The 17094-nt window shown below is 38.2% G+C and overlaps 1 long non-coding RNA gene across 1 annotated transcript in view; it reads left to right on the top strand.

The window, feature by feature from the left end:
- Positions 1 to 17094, top strand: part of LOC145516525 (uncharacterized) — a 365062-nt gene that overhangs the window by 155918 nt on the left and 192050 nt on the right. Inside the window, exons 4-5 of the long non-coding RNA XR_014061441.1 lie at positions 3524 to 3695; positions 11114 to 11179. This is a non-coding gene — a long non-coding RNA (uncharacterized LOC145516525). The remainder of the gene's footprint in view (positions 1 to 3523; positions 3696 to 11113; positions 11180 to 17094) is intronic.

Here is a 17094-nt window from a genome sequence, read left to right as displayed (position 1 = left end):
TTTATTTTATATTTATTTTAGACTACAGAAATGATGTTAGACAAAAAGCAATACAAATGATTTTCTTGTTGTTTTTCAGTTACTAAGTCATGTCTGATTCCTTGTGATCCCATGGACTGTATGTAGCATGCCAGGCTTCCCTGTCCTTTACTATCTCCCTGAGTTTGCTCAAACTCATGTCCATTGATTGATTCAGTGATGTCATCCAACATCTCATCCTCTGTCATCCCCTTCTCCTCTGCCTTCAATGTTCCCAGCATCAGGGCCTTTTCCAACCAGTAGGCTCTTCACATCAGGTGGCCAAAGTATTGTAGCTTCAGCTTTAGCATTAGTCCTTCAGGTGAGTATTCAGGGTTGATCCTTTAGGATTGACTGGTTTGATCTCCTTGCTGTCTGAGGGACTCTCAAGAGTCTTCTCAAGAACAACGATTCAAAAGCATCAATTCTGGAAAAATTTTCCATGACTGCTAGAAAAACCATAGCTTTGACTATGTGAACCCTTGCTGACAAAGTGATGTTTCTGCTTTTTAATAAGCTGTCTAGGTTTGTCATAGCTTTCCTTCCAAGGAGTTAGCAAGTGTTTTGATTTCATGGCTACGGTCATTGTCTGTAGTGATTTTGGAGCCCAAGAAAATAAAGTCTGTCACTGTTTCTACTTTTTCCCATCTATTTGCCATGAAGTGATGGGACCAGATGCCATGAGCTTAGTTTTCTGAATGTTGAGTTTTAAGCCAGCTTTTTCACTCTCCTCTTTCACTTTCATCAAGAGGCCCTTTAGTTCTTCTTCACTTTCTGCCATTAGAGTGGTATCATCTTCATATCTGAGGTTGTTGATGTTTGAGATTCAAATATTTTCTTATTTGAGTTCAAAATGGGTCGTAAAGCAGTAAAGACAGCTTGCAACATCAACAACACCTTTGGCCCAATAACTGCTAATTAACACACAGAGCAGTGGTGGTTAAAGAAGTTTTGCAAAGGAGACAAGAGCCGTGAAGATGAGGAGTGCAGTGGCTGGCCATTGGAAGTTGACAATGACCAGTTGAGAGGGTCATCGAAGCTGATTCTCTTACAATTACATGAGAAGTTCCTGAAGAAGTCAACGTCAACCATTCTATAGTAGTTCAGCATTTAAAGCAAATTGGAAAGGTAGAAAAGCTCGATAAGTGGGTACTTCATGTGCTGCCTGAAAAAAAAATCATGGTTTTGAAGCATCATCTTCTCTTACTTTACACAACAACAACAAACCATTTCTCAATTGTATTGTGATGTGCAACGAAAGGTGGATTCTATAAGACAACCAGCGATGGCCAGCTCAGTGCTTGGACCTAGACAAAGCTTCAAAGCACTTCCCAAAGACAAACGTGCACCAAAAAATGGTCATGGTCACTGTTTGGTGGTCTGTTGCCCATCTGATTCACTATCCAGCTTTCTGAATCCCAGGAAAACCATTACATCTGAGAAGTAGGCTCAGCAAATTGATGAGATGCACTTAAACCTGCAACACCTACAGCTGGCACTGGTCAACAGAAAGGCCCAATTCTTCTCCACAACAATACTCAACTGAATGCTGCACAACCAACAGTTCAAAAGTTGAACGAATAGGGCTATGAAGTTTTGATTCATCCACCATATTCACCTGACCTCTCGCCAATCAACTACCGCTTCTTCAAGCAGCTGAACAACTTTTTGCAGGGAAAATGCTTCCACAACCAGGAGGAGCAGGAAATGCTTTCCAAGAGTTTGTTGAAACCAAAGCATAGATTTTTTATACTACAGGAGTGAACAAACTTATTTCTCACTGGCAAAAAAGTGTTGATTGTAATACTTCCTATTTTGATTAATAAAGATGTGTTTGAGTCTAGTTATAATCATTTAAAATTCATGGTCTGAAACTATAATTACATTTGCACCAACCTAATAGCTTTCCTGGTTCTCTAGCTTGCAGACAACAGATAGTGGGATTTCACAGCCTCCATATGTGAACCAATTCCTGTAAAAAAAAAAAAAATCTCCTCTTATAAATATATCTGTATATATCCTATTGGTTCTGTTTCTCTCCAGAACCTTGACTAATAAACTCATGTCATGTAAATTTTATTTTGACCATGCTTTTGTATAAATCTTTATCCTCCATAAAAGTGTCAGTTCTCGGAGATTGGGTCTAGTATCTTATAAATATACCTCTTGCATTCCCCAGAGTTCCTAGATTTCAGAACAAATAGTAGGGATTACTCAATACAGATAACTGGCCTATCCTTGCCAGTTTAAACTGTCAACATTTGTTCTGGTTGGTCAGGGCCCATATTACTCCAGTTATTAAATATTTTAATATCACCCTCAAGTGAATCTTTCCTTTTACATTTTGCTATGATAATTTTTAAACATTGAAAGAATTGTACATTGCATATCCTTATTATCTAGATTCTGCAATTCATATTTTGCTATATTTGCTTTATCATACATATATCCATAATTCCTCTAGGCATCCATCAATCCATCTTATTTTTTTTATGTTCTTAAAAGTAGGTTTCAGACTTTAACCTTAAGCACTTCTGCACATGCACCATTGACTGGAGTTTGATATTTTTTTACTGCTTGTTTTTTTTTTTTTTTTTTTAATAAGTCCTAGGCTAAATATATATTTTGTATTTGGAGTTTGACACATGGAATAATTAAGATTAACACAGTGATAGGTTGACCAGTAAAAGACTGTTGTGAATAGTTGATATGTGAGTTAGGAATTTGTAGACTAAGATGAAACTTTGATTATGATAACAAATAGAGATCCTCTTTATAACCTCACTAATTAGCAAAGTTTCATTGCAATAAATAGGAGAAAAAGTCAGATACATTCCAGGAGTCTGAGATCTCAAGTAAAGGCTGATTCTAATGGAAACTCTCTAGATTGTGATGAATCATGTAGATTTCCCAGCAAAGGTCAAAGGAATATTGATGAAGTCAGAGACCATTTCTGTTGTTTGAAAACTCTCAGTTTTTTGACCAGTGCTTCTATCAGGTTATGAAACTAATATTCTCTCCATCGATTGAACAAGCTATAAAATCATTAAGATAGTACATTTAGACAACTGTCTTGCTTCATCATACAATTGGTCTGTGTAAATTCTTTTGGTTCTAACGATTGCTGTCATCTCAAAAATGTCATTTTTTTGAGAATTACACAGTATTTACACCATTTTAAGTGCCTGCTAATATTAATATTCACACAAGGGAAGGGGGACATAATTCCTTGGATAATAAATTGGTAAATTCTGGAAAAACTGATTATATGGTATCCATTATCCCAACATGTTGCATTTTAGTTAATACCCCTCCCCCCTACTCTCTCTCCCCTCCTGTTGGGGCAGAATGGGTCTTCATTTTGTGGCTTGATTATGGAGTTTTTCTTCTGTGCGGGCATGCAAAAATATCAAAAGCAACTAAAGGAACTAAAAGAATATGAAAAGCCTGCTATAGAAAGATTTAGCTAAGGAACATCTAAAAATTGATTTGATTTGTGTTTCAGAGGAAAAACTTCATCCCTGGTCAGCTTGAAGTATTGCACTGTAAACTGACCCATCCTGTCTGATTTTTCGAAGTCTGAAGAAGCCTAAGTGGCTTGTTACACAGTCTACCCAAGGGACATAGACTTGGTCGTCTACAACACAGAAGAGATCCGACCTCAAATTGAGACAAAGGTAAATATTTGCTTCAAAGTGTACTTCCAAAGTGCTTTAGAGGCCTTTCTACTCTTGAGGCAGTCTTGAGCATAAGATGTGTAGAGGCTCAGGTTAAAGAGGAAGATGTATGAGGAAGTAAGCCTAAGTCCCTACTGTTACTCAGCCCCACACTGTTCTTTCCAGAGGGAATTTTGTTGACACACAAATTCTGGAGTCACATAGTTCCTGGCACCTAGGAACTGCTCCATATGTGGGACAAGTGTTTGCTGAATGAAAGTTCACTTTTAGTATCTAGGGCTGTGAGCAGAGGCTCACGACCAAGGTCCATCTTCCCTCTAGAAGTCTAGGTTCTAAAGGATCCAACCTTCCACAGAAAATACTTGACAACCAATATAGACACAGCATCACTTAAAGGGGCCCTGGACATGTTACACCACAGTTGCAAATTTCAATTTTGCAAATTTCTATGGGATAGGTTTATATTGTAAATGCCTGAAACAGGCCTAGTGTGGGGAAAATAGCACGAACACGGCAACATATTTTGAGCCACAGCCTCAAGAAGGTAAAAGAGAGTGGTGAGGACTGTGGCAAACTAGAAATCACATGCCCTGTCTAATGTGAGCAGCTACATTCACTCTAGTTGTTTCATGCCTTGTGAATATGCACACTCAGTACTGGGGAGTCCTAATTTTTCAAGAATAGCTGGAATTTGGTGTGAAATTATTAATTTTTAAGATCTGAGAGGCTACCAGCATTTGGGATCTCAGGTTTCACTTTAAAAAATACAAGGTTCTAGTTTCAATTTGGTGACAGAATGTGCATTCCAGCAGCAGGTGTCAGCATACAGGAAAGTGTAGTTAATTATTGCTACTGCATAAAGTCGGCAAATTCCTACTTCATTCTCTTTTCTTTTTGTAGTGAATCTTTCTTTTGTGCTGAATCCTGTCTAACAATTATAACTATAACTTTTAGAGTTCAGAGTAATATAATCTCTGTGCTGGCTTATATTGATGAAGGAGGCTGAGTTGCCAATAATATGAACTCACAAAACAGAATAGTGGCTTACTTGGGACAGAATGACAAAACTCCTCGCCCAGGTTGGTGCATTAACCAGAACATGGTGTCAATCCACATCCAGTTGAATTTCACATCTGTTAGGCTATTCTTCGCAAATCTCAAAGAACACAGTTTAGATAAATTTATCATTCTAAAATTTCTATAGGGCTTGCAGTGTTATACATGAAGTAAAATTATACTAATTACACTTTGGGGAAACTGACACTGTCCCTCTTCCATGCTCACCATATGAGATATCTGATGACTGGGGGAAAGGCATTAAAAATTGCTAGTGAGAATGGCTGGACTGAAGGCACACCAGGTATAGGAAAACATTTGAGAAATACAGATCCTCCTCTGAAGCCCACTAGTTAGTTCCCAGGTTTGGTTTGTCTCTGATTCCTCTGTTGGTTCCTTAGAACTATAAATCCGGTTCTCTCTCTATTGGGAGGCATATTCTCTAAGAAGACATTTGAGGCTCAAACACCTTAATGTTGAATTTCAGGCAACTTCTCAGCTCAATGAAGAAGAAACATCAGGCCAGTGTGTTGCTTTAAGGGCATTTGAATATATAAGTTACCATGATTTTTTCTGACAACACAGAGCAGATCGGTTTTGCCTACTCACAGGAAATGCGTCCTCTATGTTGAACCACAGACTGGAGTGGTGAGTAGGAAGAAAACTACAAAGCTCAGTGTTCGGGCCTTTGCCGTGATGTAGACAGGATGTGGCACAGTGCTCAGAGAGCAGGAATCAACACTCGGGGGCTGGAAAGGCAGGTGGTCATCGTCTCAGTGTGGCAGGAGTTCAAAGGAAGTACCAGATCTTTCCTAAATTAGTCTGGGGTTGGGAATGCACCTGAACCCACATATGGAGAAATCGGAGCACTTGGTTCAAAGACCAAGCCTGGGAAATAAGGTGAAATTAACTGGAGTTATGGAGGTTGTTTTAATGTAGCACTACAGGTGGTGCAGTGGTAAAAAAAAAATCCCTCCTGCGAATGCAGGAGATGCAGGAGACCCGGATTCCATCCCTGGGACGGGAAGATCCCCTGGAGAAGGAAACCGCAACCCACTCCGGTATTCTTGCTTCGGAAAATCCCAAGGACAGAAGAGCCTTGTGGGATACAGTCCATAGGGTCACAAAGAGTTAGACACAAATGACACAGTGCACAGAGCACAGCTGGATTTATAGTTCTGAGGAGGTTTAGTATTGGCTTCTATTGGCCAATACCTGAAAGTTACTGTAGAGGATTGAATTGTGTCTCCTTGAGAGAGATGTTCTTCTTAAATCCCAGTAACCTGTGATCATGACCTTATTTGGAAATAAGGTTTTAGCAGGTGTGATTAAATTGAGGATCTCAAGACAGATGATCCTGGATTTAGGGTGGGCTGTAAATCCGGTGACTGATACTCTTTTGAGAGAAAGGAAAGGAAATCTGGGACACAGAGAAAAGAAAGACATGTGAAGATGGAGGCAGGGGTTAAATTAGCTTCCCTGGTGGCTCAGATGAGAAAGAATCTGTCTACAATGCAGGAAACCCAGGTTCAGTCTCTAGGTTGGGAAGATACCCTGTAGAAGGGAATGGCAATCCACTCCAGTATTCTTGCCTGGAGAATCCTTTGGACAGAGAAGCCTGGTGGGCTACAGTCCATTAGATCACAAAGAGTCAGACATGACTGAATGACTAACACTTTAACTTTAAGTCGAGTAACACAAAAAGCTACATCCACACTAGAGCCTAGGAGAGGGCATGGAACAGATTCAGAGCCTCCAGGGGGAGCTAACCCTGCCAACACCTTGATTTTAGATTTCTAGTCTCCAGAAGTAGGAGAGAATAAATATCTGTTGTTTTAAGCCACGTGGTTTGTAGTATAGCTCTAGGAAGCTAATAAGGGCTTCCCAGGTGGCGTTAGTAGCAAAGAATCTGCCTGCTAATACAGGAAATATAAAAAAGAGATGGGTTCCATCCCTGGGTTGGGAAGATCCCCTGGAGGAGGAAATGACAACCCACTCCAGTATTCTTGCCTGGAGAATCCCCTGGAGAGAGGAGCCTGGTGGGCTATAGTCCATAGGATCACAAGGAATTGGACACGACTGAAGCAACTTAGCATGCACACAGGAAGCTAGTACAGTTACCCCATGTCTGACCTCTGACATTGTTCTCCAGATGTTGTTTTCCAGCTAATAGGAAAGAAGTATTTGCTTTAATCACCTTTAATTTCTCTTTCCTCTTTTATTCACAGTAAAATGTATTTTTTTGAGCTCTAGGAATGAATTAAAAATTAAACTTCTATGGTTATAGTAAAAAAAAAATCAGTGTCTAGATTTAGAGCTGATCATTAACTGGAAAACATAAATAATTGAATCTATCTTCATTCTAAAATTAAACTCAGTATTCACTCAAAAATTATTTTTTATTAATTCATTCATTCTTCAACCCATTTCAATCAAATATTTACCAAATGCTTGCACTATGCTGGACATTATTCTTCTACTTACTTGGAAATACATGATGAATAAGAAGGACAAAGTGTCTGCCCTCTTTGCGTATATATTTTGATGATCTAGGCAGGAAATAAACAATTAATCAAATATATAAAAAATTGTAGGCTGTAATAAATATTGTTGGTGACAGCTCCATTTATTTTCTTATAGTCCCTGGTATTAATACATTTTGATTCTTGGTTATAATGGTCACTACTTGCTGAATAGAATGAAAGGAGTTTAAAACATAGCTATTTAAACTAAATCCTGTTCTTTGCAGGACCTCTGTTGGATTTCACCTCTGTCATGCCTGGTTATGTCTATATTTCAGGTTGAATTCATAATAATGGAGAATCAAAGCTATTTAATTCACCACATAGCATTGTTGCTGTCATTTGATACATAACTGAAAATAGATAACCTCAGTGGCAGCCCCAAAGCTTAGATGTCAGAAAGCTTAATATCCTTTCTCTTCTGATGCAAATCAAGAAGGAAAGAGCTAAAAATTTAATTCAATGTTATATGGACTGTACAGAAATGTTAATACAATGGAGACTTCATGTTGAAGAGCTAAGGTAGCATAAAAGCTCAAGAGTGAAAACAATTTATATAGAGATATCAGAGTTCATTAGTTTCTTGCTTATTTTTTCCATTTGCCCTACTTGGAATCAGGCTTCCCTGGTAGCTCAGGGAAAGAAAGCTGAGCACTGAAGAATTGATGTTTTTGAACTGTGGTGTTGGAGAAGACTCTTGAGAGTCCCTTGGACTGCATGGAGATCCAACCAGTCAATCCTAAAGGAAATGAGTCCTGAATATTCACTGGAAGGACTGATGCTGAAGCTGAAGCTCCAATACTTTGACCACCTGATGTGAAGAACTGACTCACTGGAAAAGACCCTAATGCTGGGAAAGATTGAAGGCAGGAGAAGAAGGGGATGAAGAGGATAAGATGGTTGGATGGCATCACCAACTCGATGGACATGAGTTTGAGCAAGCTCTGGGAGTTGGTGATGAACAGGGAAGCCTGGCATGCTGCAGTCCATGGAGTCGCAAAGAGTCAGACACAACTGAGTGATTGAATTGAACTGAACTGAATAAATAGAGTAACTGAGCTATTACCGTTACTCACAATACAGACTAGCTTTAGTTTCATTTGAGGTGTGATGGATACCAAAACATTATGAGACAAGACTTATCCCTCACCCCCTGTTGGCCCAAATATGCAGAGTCTGCAGTGGAAATGGTGAAGGATTCTGTCCTATAACTCTTAGATGCTTTACAAGGTCAGAAAACTTTTAAAAGAGGGCCAGAGGATTCTGTGAAAAGGGAGAATGTTGGCCAGAGTAGTCATGCTCTTATGAAGCTCTTGAACCATGCTTGGGAAAAAGGATAGGTTCGAGTTACAGTAACTCCCACTGCAGTGAGAAGGGCTTTCAGAGGCCTCTGGGGAATACTAGGAGGCAGAGAGGATGCTATCTTCTTGAGAAACCCCAAAACGAGGGAAAGTTTGACTTGGCTGCTTTGTTTTAAGAACCAGGACAGTCAATGGTATAGTGTTGAGAACAGTCCAAGAGTTTATTGAGTCAAAGGATGCATGAGTATTTCCCAAGCAGTTGTGGCCCACACTACAGAGATAGTCAGAAAGGGATCAACTTCAATTCTCTTCTGTGAAGTCTGCAAATTGCAAGGAAGTCTCAGTATAAAGAGGCTGGATTTACCAAATGCCCAGGAACTGAAAAAGTATTTATCTTAGTTCAAGGAAATGCAGAGAGGAAACTCCAAGGAGCCCCAAGAGCACCCCGTTAAATGCACTCAGATGTAACATCTTCAGAACCAGAAAGAACTTAAACCAAGCCCCAATCTGTTCTAGACGTATCCCTCCAAACTGTCCTGCCTTTCTTCCCTCATAGCTCAGTTGGTAAAGAATCTGCCTGCAATGCAGGAGACCCTGATTTGACTCCTGGATTGGGAATATTTGTTGGAGGAGGGATAGGCTACCGACTCCAGTATTCTTGGCCTTCCCTTGTGGCTCAGCTGGTAAAGAATCTGCCTTCACGAGGGTGGGATGATTTGAGAGAATAGCATTGAAACATGTATACTACCATATGTGAAGTAGATCGCCAGTCCAGGTTCGATGCATGAGACAGGGCTCTCAGGGCCAATGCATTGGAATGACCCTGAGGGATGGGATGGGGAGGGAAGTGAGAGAGGGGTACAGGATGGGGGACACATGTACCCCCATGGCTGATTCATGTCAAGGTATGGCAAAAACCACTACAATATTGTAAACTAATTAGCCTCCAATTAAAATAAATAAATTTATTTTAAAAATAGTCAAAAAAAAGAATCCGCCAGCAATGCGGGAGACCTGGGTTTGATCCCTGGGTTGGGAAGATCCCCCGGAGAAGGGGAAGGCTACCCACTCCAGTATTCTGGCCTGGAGAATTCCATGGACTGTACAGTCCATGGGGTCACAAAGAGTCGGACATGACTGAGCAACTTTCACTTTCATCCTAGGTAGCATGCAAGCGCAGTTAGAGGTAGGGGTAGATAGTGAGCAGGAAGATGAGAGAAGAAGAAAACCAGGCATTCTTTTCATCTAGGTTTCAGATCTCAGGAGAAGAGAAGGTTTAAACTGAGATTAGATGATTTTTTTTTATTATCGTAGGAGAATGAAAAACCTAAATTTTTATTTGAGGCTATTTGCCATCTATGGTAACTCTAGAATTATCTATTACCTGAGAGTGAGTAGAAGATTCACAGATCTTCAAAAGTTTTCTTACAAGGAGAGAGGAAGAGTAAATTTTCCTGTGAGAAAAGTTTAAAGAGATGCACGGAGAGAGAATTATTGATGCATTTTGATCGCAGATCCATGTCATGCTTACTTAACATACTGGATACACTTCATTGTTGAAATATTTTCTACAGATAGAATTCTGAGATTTGAATCAGTGTAAATTCATTTTCTTTAATTTTTTGTAACATTCCATTAAAAAAGTTTTTTTGAGAAACAGTCATAGTTAAAAATGCAGTTATCTCATTAAAACATAACATTAAATGAAGTGTGTTAGTACTCTGACAATATAAATCTCCAAATGAGTTGTAAAATATATGCTAATATGTACAGTGTTTATACTCAAGTTCTTTCTGTTCTGTGTCATTTCTGAGGCCAGAAGCACCAATGTTAAAGAGGAGTTGCAGGATGATGATGTGGTTGATCCACCGTGAGGGGCTAGCCTATGTTTGCATGTATCAGCCATATCAGATTAGAAGACAGTTCTCTCATCTAGGACATTCCAATTATTTTAATCACATGACATATTTGTAAATCCTTAATTATTATTAATATGCATATTTGTTCCTTAAGTGAGTCTGGAGGAGCTGTCTTATTTCAATTTGAAAAAATGAATCAGATGCAAACTATTACATAGAGAACAGATAAACAACAAGGTCCTACTGTATAGCACAGGGAACTATTTCGATATCCTGTGATAAACCATAATGGAAAAGAATATATATAACTGAATCACTTTACTATACAGCAGACATTAAGACAACATTGTAAACCAACTGTACTGAATTTACATATAAAAATGAATTATTCCCCTCAATATACTTTCCTCTTTATTTTAGAACAGTGAATTCTTGGTAAAGTTCAGATAATAAAAGGAAATGATCTATTTCAAGTATATTTTAACTAGTGATATTCTCTGTGAGATTGAAACTGGCAGTACATGGCAGTCCTGCCCCATCTGAGCAGCCCTGGTGACCTGCATTCTGCTTCTTTCACTATCATGATCAATATGAGAAAGAAATCAAACTTTTGTACTTTAAAGATAGCATGAAACATGGGCCTGAACACACTAGAATAATGATATTTTTTCTCTTTTTAGTTTGATAAATTTTTTGGTGGAATTTGATTAAGGAGCATAATATCATATGCAAGAATCATCCATAAGGTAAGTGAACTGTATAGAAGCAAAAGTATGAAATTCTCCTTTTCTGAAAAATAAGAGAGCTATTTATATTAATGACTTTAATTCATTACTAAACTTAAACCATAAGGAGTGGAGTGCTGCAAGTTAGCTGCTCATCCACAGAAAAGTAACAATTCCAAGCTGATTAAAGAAGCTTTTCAATTTTGGTCCAGTGAATACATTTAAAAGTTGTGTCATATTTATCAAGTGAACATAATTTAATATGATAATTCAAAGACAGCTACTTGAAAAGAAACTATTGTAGTAATTATCTGGGAGGCATTTTCAATAAAAGCAGTTTAAAAAGTTAATTTATCTTGATTTTGTGAGAAAATGATTCTTGTTTTCAGAGTTGATAATTATTGTGAAAAGGCTTCCTCAAGTTTTTGCACGTTTAGAAAAGATTGATGAGTTTAAGGCAAAATTATTTGTTTTCACTATAGCTGAAGGAAAAATTTGTGCATGCTCTGAAATAATTTTGCAGCTGTAGCTTACTTCAAAATCAGGCATTCAGAGCACATACATTTTGAGAACTAGCATTCATTTTCGTGTTACAAACTGATGTGGCAAGTTTTTAAAAATAAAATATATGCAAATGTTTTAAAATTCTTCTCTCTAGCTTTAAGTGGGTTATAATATATGTATAAAGATTTCACTCTGATGCCCTAAAAATCACCATTATTTTTCATATATTTGTGTCTCTTACATTGTGAATTATATCTTTAGATGTTTTTAGTGAAAATATTTTGTTTTTCAAATTTTTTACAATCTTGAAATTTGTTATCAAACTTAATTATTTAGAAGATTTTAGTGAAAGTGTTACCCTCTTAGAGACAATAGCTTAGAGAAAAAGACATGAGTATATTTTCCTAGCTATGTGATACTAACTCATCAAGAAATTTTTAAAAACTGTAGATATGTCTTAATTAAACCATAAGATTAAATGTGAATTCCCTCATTTTCACACCAAGTAAGTTGTTCTTAATCTTATCTTGAGCTTTGTGGGGGCAGCATCCATTGCTATTTATTTTTGCTGCATTTAGCATCAAGTTTTGTGTATAGTAGATTCTCAATAAATGTAATTGAACAAAAGGAATTTAAGTGTTTGCTTAATTTGATGCTTTAGGCTATTGAGTTGGGAGTATTACTCTTGGTTTGATTAGTAGCTATGTTTCAAGGATATTATATTATATTATATTCCAGCATATTATAATCTAGCACATAATATTCTTTCTTCCATCCATTCAAAGAAGAAGATTCATTGGTCACTTCTTATGAGCCAGGAGCTGTCCTAGGTCCTAAGAATAGAGCTGTAAGCAAACAAACAAACAAACAAAAAGACGTGATCATTGCTCTGAGGAACTTGGTAATCTGGTGGGAAAAGGTAGAAATAATAAGTTATAATCATAGAAGATAAGTTTTGAACACTTGTTATGTAACAGCCACTGTATTAAGTACTCTTCATATATGATATCATTTTACTCTTAAACTTAGCAGTTCCATTCATTTATTTAATAAATTATTTTCAATTATTTTGTGCTCGGCACTATTTTCTATCGTGTTTTAGAAAAATAAATATAGCATAAAGAGTCTAGGGGATAATGGAAAGGAAAAATGGCCTTTTTAAACAGAGGAATTGGGGAAGGTGACTCTGGGGAGGCCATACACCAGGAGAAGTGATAGAGTGACCCTTGAGTAGATGTGGAGGTAGAGTAGTCCAGAAAGAGGAAAAAGGAAAGGGAAATGAGCTTGTTTTGCTCAACAAATTGACAGAATGCATTTGAAGCTCCAGTAAGTCATTGAGGGCAGGAATTGGGTTACAGGGTGGGGAGAGCAGTGAAGTGTATGAGGTTAGAGGTCAGGACCAGATAATGTAGGGTCTTGTAGATGATAACAGGAAGTTTATATTTTATAATATGGTAGGAAACCCTTGGAGATCTTGCCCTGGGGAGTTTTGTGATCTTGTTTATATTTTCAAAAGCCTTCTCGTGCTAACTCCCCTTTCCAATATTCCATATGCCTTAGTTCATTCAGACATTCATTTCTTCACCCCATTATTTTTCCTTTTCTTTCTCTTACTTTCATTAGATATATGCACACGTTTATAAACTAAAAATAATTCACTGATTACATCTAGTATTTACTTAAGCCATCTGAATAGAAAGAATTTGGTTTTGTTTTGAAACTTCTCCTGTCATGAAATGAAACAATTACCTACCACTCTCATGTCAAAGACAGATTTTTTTTTTTCTATCTTGAGAGACTTCATCAAGGATTCCTGATTCCAAATGGTGTTAGTGTCGTTGTTCATAAAAATCAACGGGAAGCTCATTCTTTACTTGCTTAGGGAGACTAAACTCTTTTCCTTTAAGTCACCATGAGGTTTCAGATTTCCTCCTGCCATGTGGCAGATATAATGACTTGAAACAGAGCTCCAAAGCCACACATTTGCCCAGAAGTGATCAGAGAAGGAGCTAGAATCTTACTTTGAGAATAATTGAAGAGAAAGTAAGAAATCAAAAATAATAACAAAGAGTTAAGAGGAAATGAAGCAGAGGTCTCCATTAGAGAGCAGCCAGAAGGTGGAAGAGGGCAGCGCCCAAGAGGAGGGCAAAATGGGACAGGAAGCAAGCTAGATGCTGACCGCAAGAACTGCAAAAGAAATGTGTATCGGAAAGAGGATTTTTTTCCTGAAAAGATGAAAATCGAAACCACAAAATGTTTCATTGTTGATAATGGAAACACTAAGGTCATGAACAGAAAGGAGATTTTACTGACAAAAGATTTCATTATAAACTGCAAGAAACCAGATGATCAACAATAAATGTACAAGGAAATCATAATAAAACTGGTCAGAATTTTTGCAAAAGTAAATTTGAGATTTCAAGCAGGGTTTTATTCATAAATGGAGGCAGTTCCCACTAATTATACTTCGGCTTTGACACTTCATCTGTTCTGAGTATTTATGCTTCACCCTGTATTTTCTTTAAAGGTGAATTTTATATTCATTTTTGCAATGTGAAATATCCTCATTTGTTTAATGTGTTCTTATCTCTTTGAATCATATAAGCTCTGATTCAATTAGGTAGATGTGACTCCTGGATTGCCTTCAGATTTATGGAGACATATTTATCATTTTTAGAACAAATCAGATAAAGAAAGGTCTGCTCAATGAAATACAGTAATTTATCATTTTCAGGAGAGGAGAAATTTGTTTGCTGTTTTATTACTGCTGTAATTCCAAATTATCTTACAGGTGTTTTAGAAATCTGTCTAGATCTGATAAGTTCTTTCTATTTGGAATAAATTGATTCTCTCCTCCCAGAGAGGATAACCGCCATATGCTCTGACTGCTCTCAGAGATCAGTAAACCCTGGGAATATGAATGTGAACTACAGTGGGCTGTTGAATTTAGCAGAAGTAGGAGCATCCTCAAAAGTAGATAGTTTTCTGATGAGCAGATGGTTATTAGTTATTACTTTAGACCTTGGGCTAATCCTAGAGGAGGCTATTAACAGATAATGGATTAAATAAGGTGACTCATATTAATAAAGTTTCTTTAATATGAAAGAAGAAAAATAGCCCATCGTAGATCAACCTTTGTCAAATCTTTAGCACATGGAATGCTCTTGAAAGAGACTGAGCCATAAACTTTCTTTTTGATTAAATGTGAAAGACTCTGGGTTGCTTTTCTCTTCATTGGAAGCACACTCTCAGATCTGAAAATGAAAATTTAGAGCTGAAAAGGTGTGGCTGATGAAGAAACTAATGCTCTGGGAGGGTGAATGTGTTGTCTGAAGTCTTACACCTCATTGGTGTTACTTTGAAATGAAAACCTGCGTCTCTGAAATATATTCTGTGCTTTGCTTACTGATGTTTGATTATCTTTTTCTCTTTGCATTAGTATCTTAGCCTCCTGAACCTTGTCATCATGCTTTCCTCATGCCAATTTGAAAATGTACTTTCAGTATTACATGAAAAGAGCAATAGTGAGTAACAGAGGCTTCCCAGGTGGTGCAGTGGTAAAGAATCTGCCTTCCAAGGCAGGAGACACAAGAGATACAGGAAGTTTGATCCCTGTGTCAGGAAGACCCCCCTGGATTAGGAAATGGCAACCCACTCCAGTATTCTTGCCTGGGAAACCCCATGGACAGAGGAGCCTGGTGGAATGAAGCCCATGGAGTCGCAGAGTCGGACACGGCTGAGCAACTGAGCACAAGATTCCTCACATTCTACAGCAACTGCGGGGAAGAGAGGGATGAGGAAACTGAGAGGTCTGCAAGTCGATTAATGCTATTAAGTATTTTGAAAAAAGGAAAGAGTGTGATAGACACATAGCTGTATGTGTTTATTCCCTTTGCTTTTCAAATAGAAAAAATATCTCTTTCCCCCTCAAGTATTTACAATGAGCACCAATTAAAAAGATGTTGACAGGCAGTTGTTGGCAAGTATACTGAAGTCTTAAGAATCTTCTCTGTATTCATTTTTTGGGTTCTTGAATAATCATGCATAGTCATTGACTCTCTTAAATCCATCCTGTCCCCTATTTATGTGAACTTTTATTTCTGGATATTAGCATTACAGTTGTTTGCCTGTTTCCCGGATGTAACTATCACTGAAGGCCCCATTTGCAAAGCTAAGCTAAGCCATCATGACCTGTGTGGGGAGGTACGAAAGAGGACAGTACGCCAACAGCCCAGCATTGCTTAAAGAAGCTAGAGCAGTAGAAGCTCAAGGGGTTTTGCCCAGAGCATAGCATGTGCTCTGTGTTTAGCCCCACAGCTCGTTATCAGACAGACACCCCCTGACTGTGAGCAATTTTTGTTCCTTGAGGCCTGCTGATACTGGCTATGGTTCTGTCATTGATTTGAACATAATCTGTGTGTTGCATCTTTATTGGATTGCCATGATTCATTTAAAAGGAAATGTTTTTGATCCTTGCTGACTGCCTTTCACAGTGGGGTGGGGTGGGTAGGGGATTGGTGAGCAATCTAGAAAAGAAAATACTTTGAACGTTGCTCTTGAGTTTATGGCTGGAAGGGAGGACAGCTAAAACACATTAGTCCTTTTGCTATTCAGACATTTGACTGCTTCAGCTAGGGGGCTTGGACACATGATCCATTTTCTGTTTCCTGTCCAGAATCTATTTGATGCAATATGCTCCATGTCTCTTTTCATTAACTGAGACCTATATGATGTCAGTTGAGAAAAACAGTAGCTGATGTTATGAAATATGCACAGTGGCATGACAAAGATCTGTTACAAGGGCCTTTTACTTTGTTCCATTGTATGTTGACTATTGTGTGTTATGCCTGCAGCTTGGCTGTATTGAAAGAAAATATTTCAACTGGGCCCTGCTTTTTTTTTTCTTAACTTGCCTTTGAAATGTTAGATAACAGTGAGCTCCAGTAATGGCAAACTCCTGACATTAACAAATGTGGGACAAGTAACCCCATCGAGGTACAGAATAGTCATCATGCAAACACTCTACTTAAGACCAAACCTACAAATGGAAGCATAATCTGCTCTGGGTATAAGTGAGGTTTGGATTAACTTTAGTGTCACAGATAAAGTACCCTTGATGATGACTGTAGATTATATCCTTGAATGAGGTGAGCATGTGTGCTCAGTTGCTCAGTCGTGTCCTACTCTACAACTCGGTGGACTGTAGCCCACCAGGCTACATGTCCATGGGGTTCTCCAGACAAGAATACTGGAGTGCATTGCCATTTCCTCCTCCAGGGCATTTTCCCAACCCAGGAATCAAACCCATGTCTCTTGTGTCTCTTGCATTGGCAGGTGGGTTTCTTTACCACTGAGACACCTGGGAAGCCCACAATGAAATGTGAGGTGCTGCCATGTTAGAGAACCCCAGCAGATTTGATTCAGAAATGGGC

This window comes from Giraffa tippelskirchi, chromosome 8, assembly GCF_054371585.1.
Source record: "Giraffa tippelskirchi isolate mGirTip1 chromosome 8, T2T-mGirTip1v1.2.pri, whole genome shotgun sequence".
In the NCBI taxonomy this organism is placed as follows: domain Eukaryota; kingdom Metazoa; phylum Chordata; class Mammalia; order Artiodactyla; family Giraffidae; genus Giraffa; species Giraffa tippelskirchi.
The sequence above is the reverse complement of the archived record's forward strand: the minus strand, read 5'-3'. Positions and strand labels throughout refer to the sequence as shown.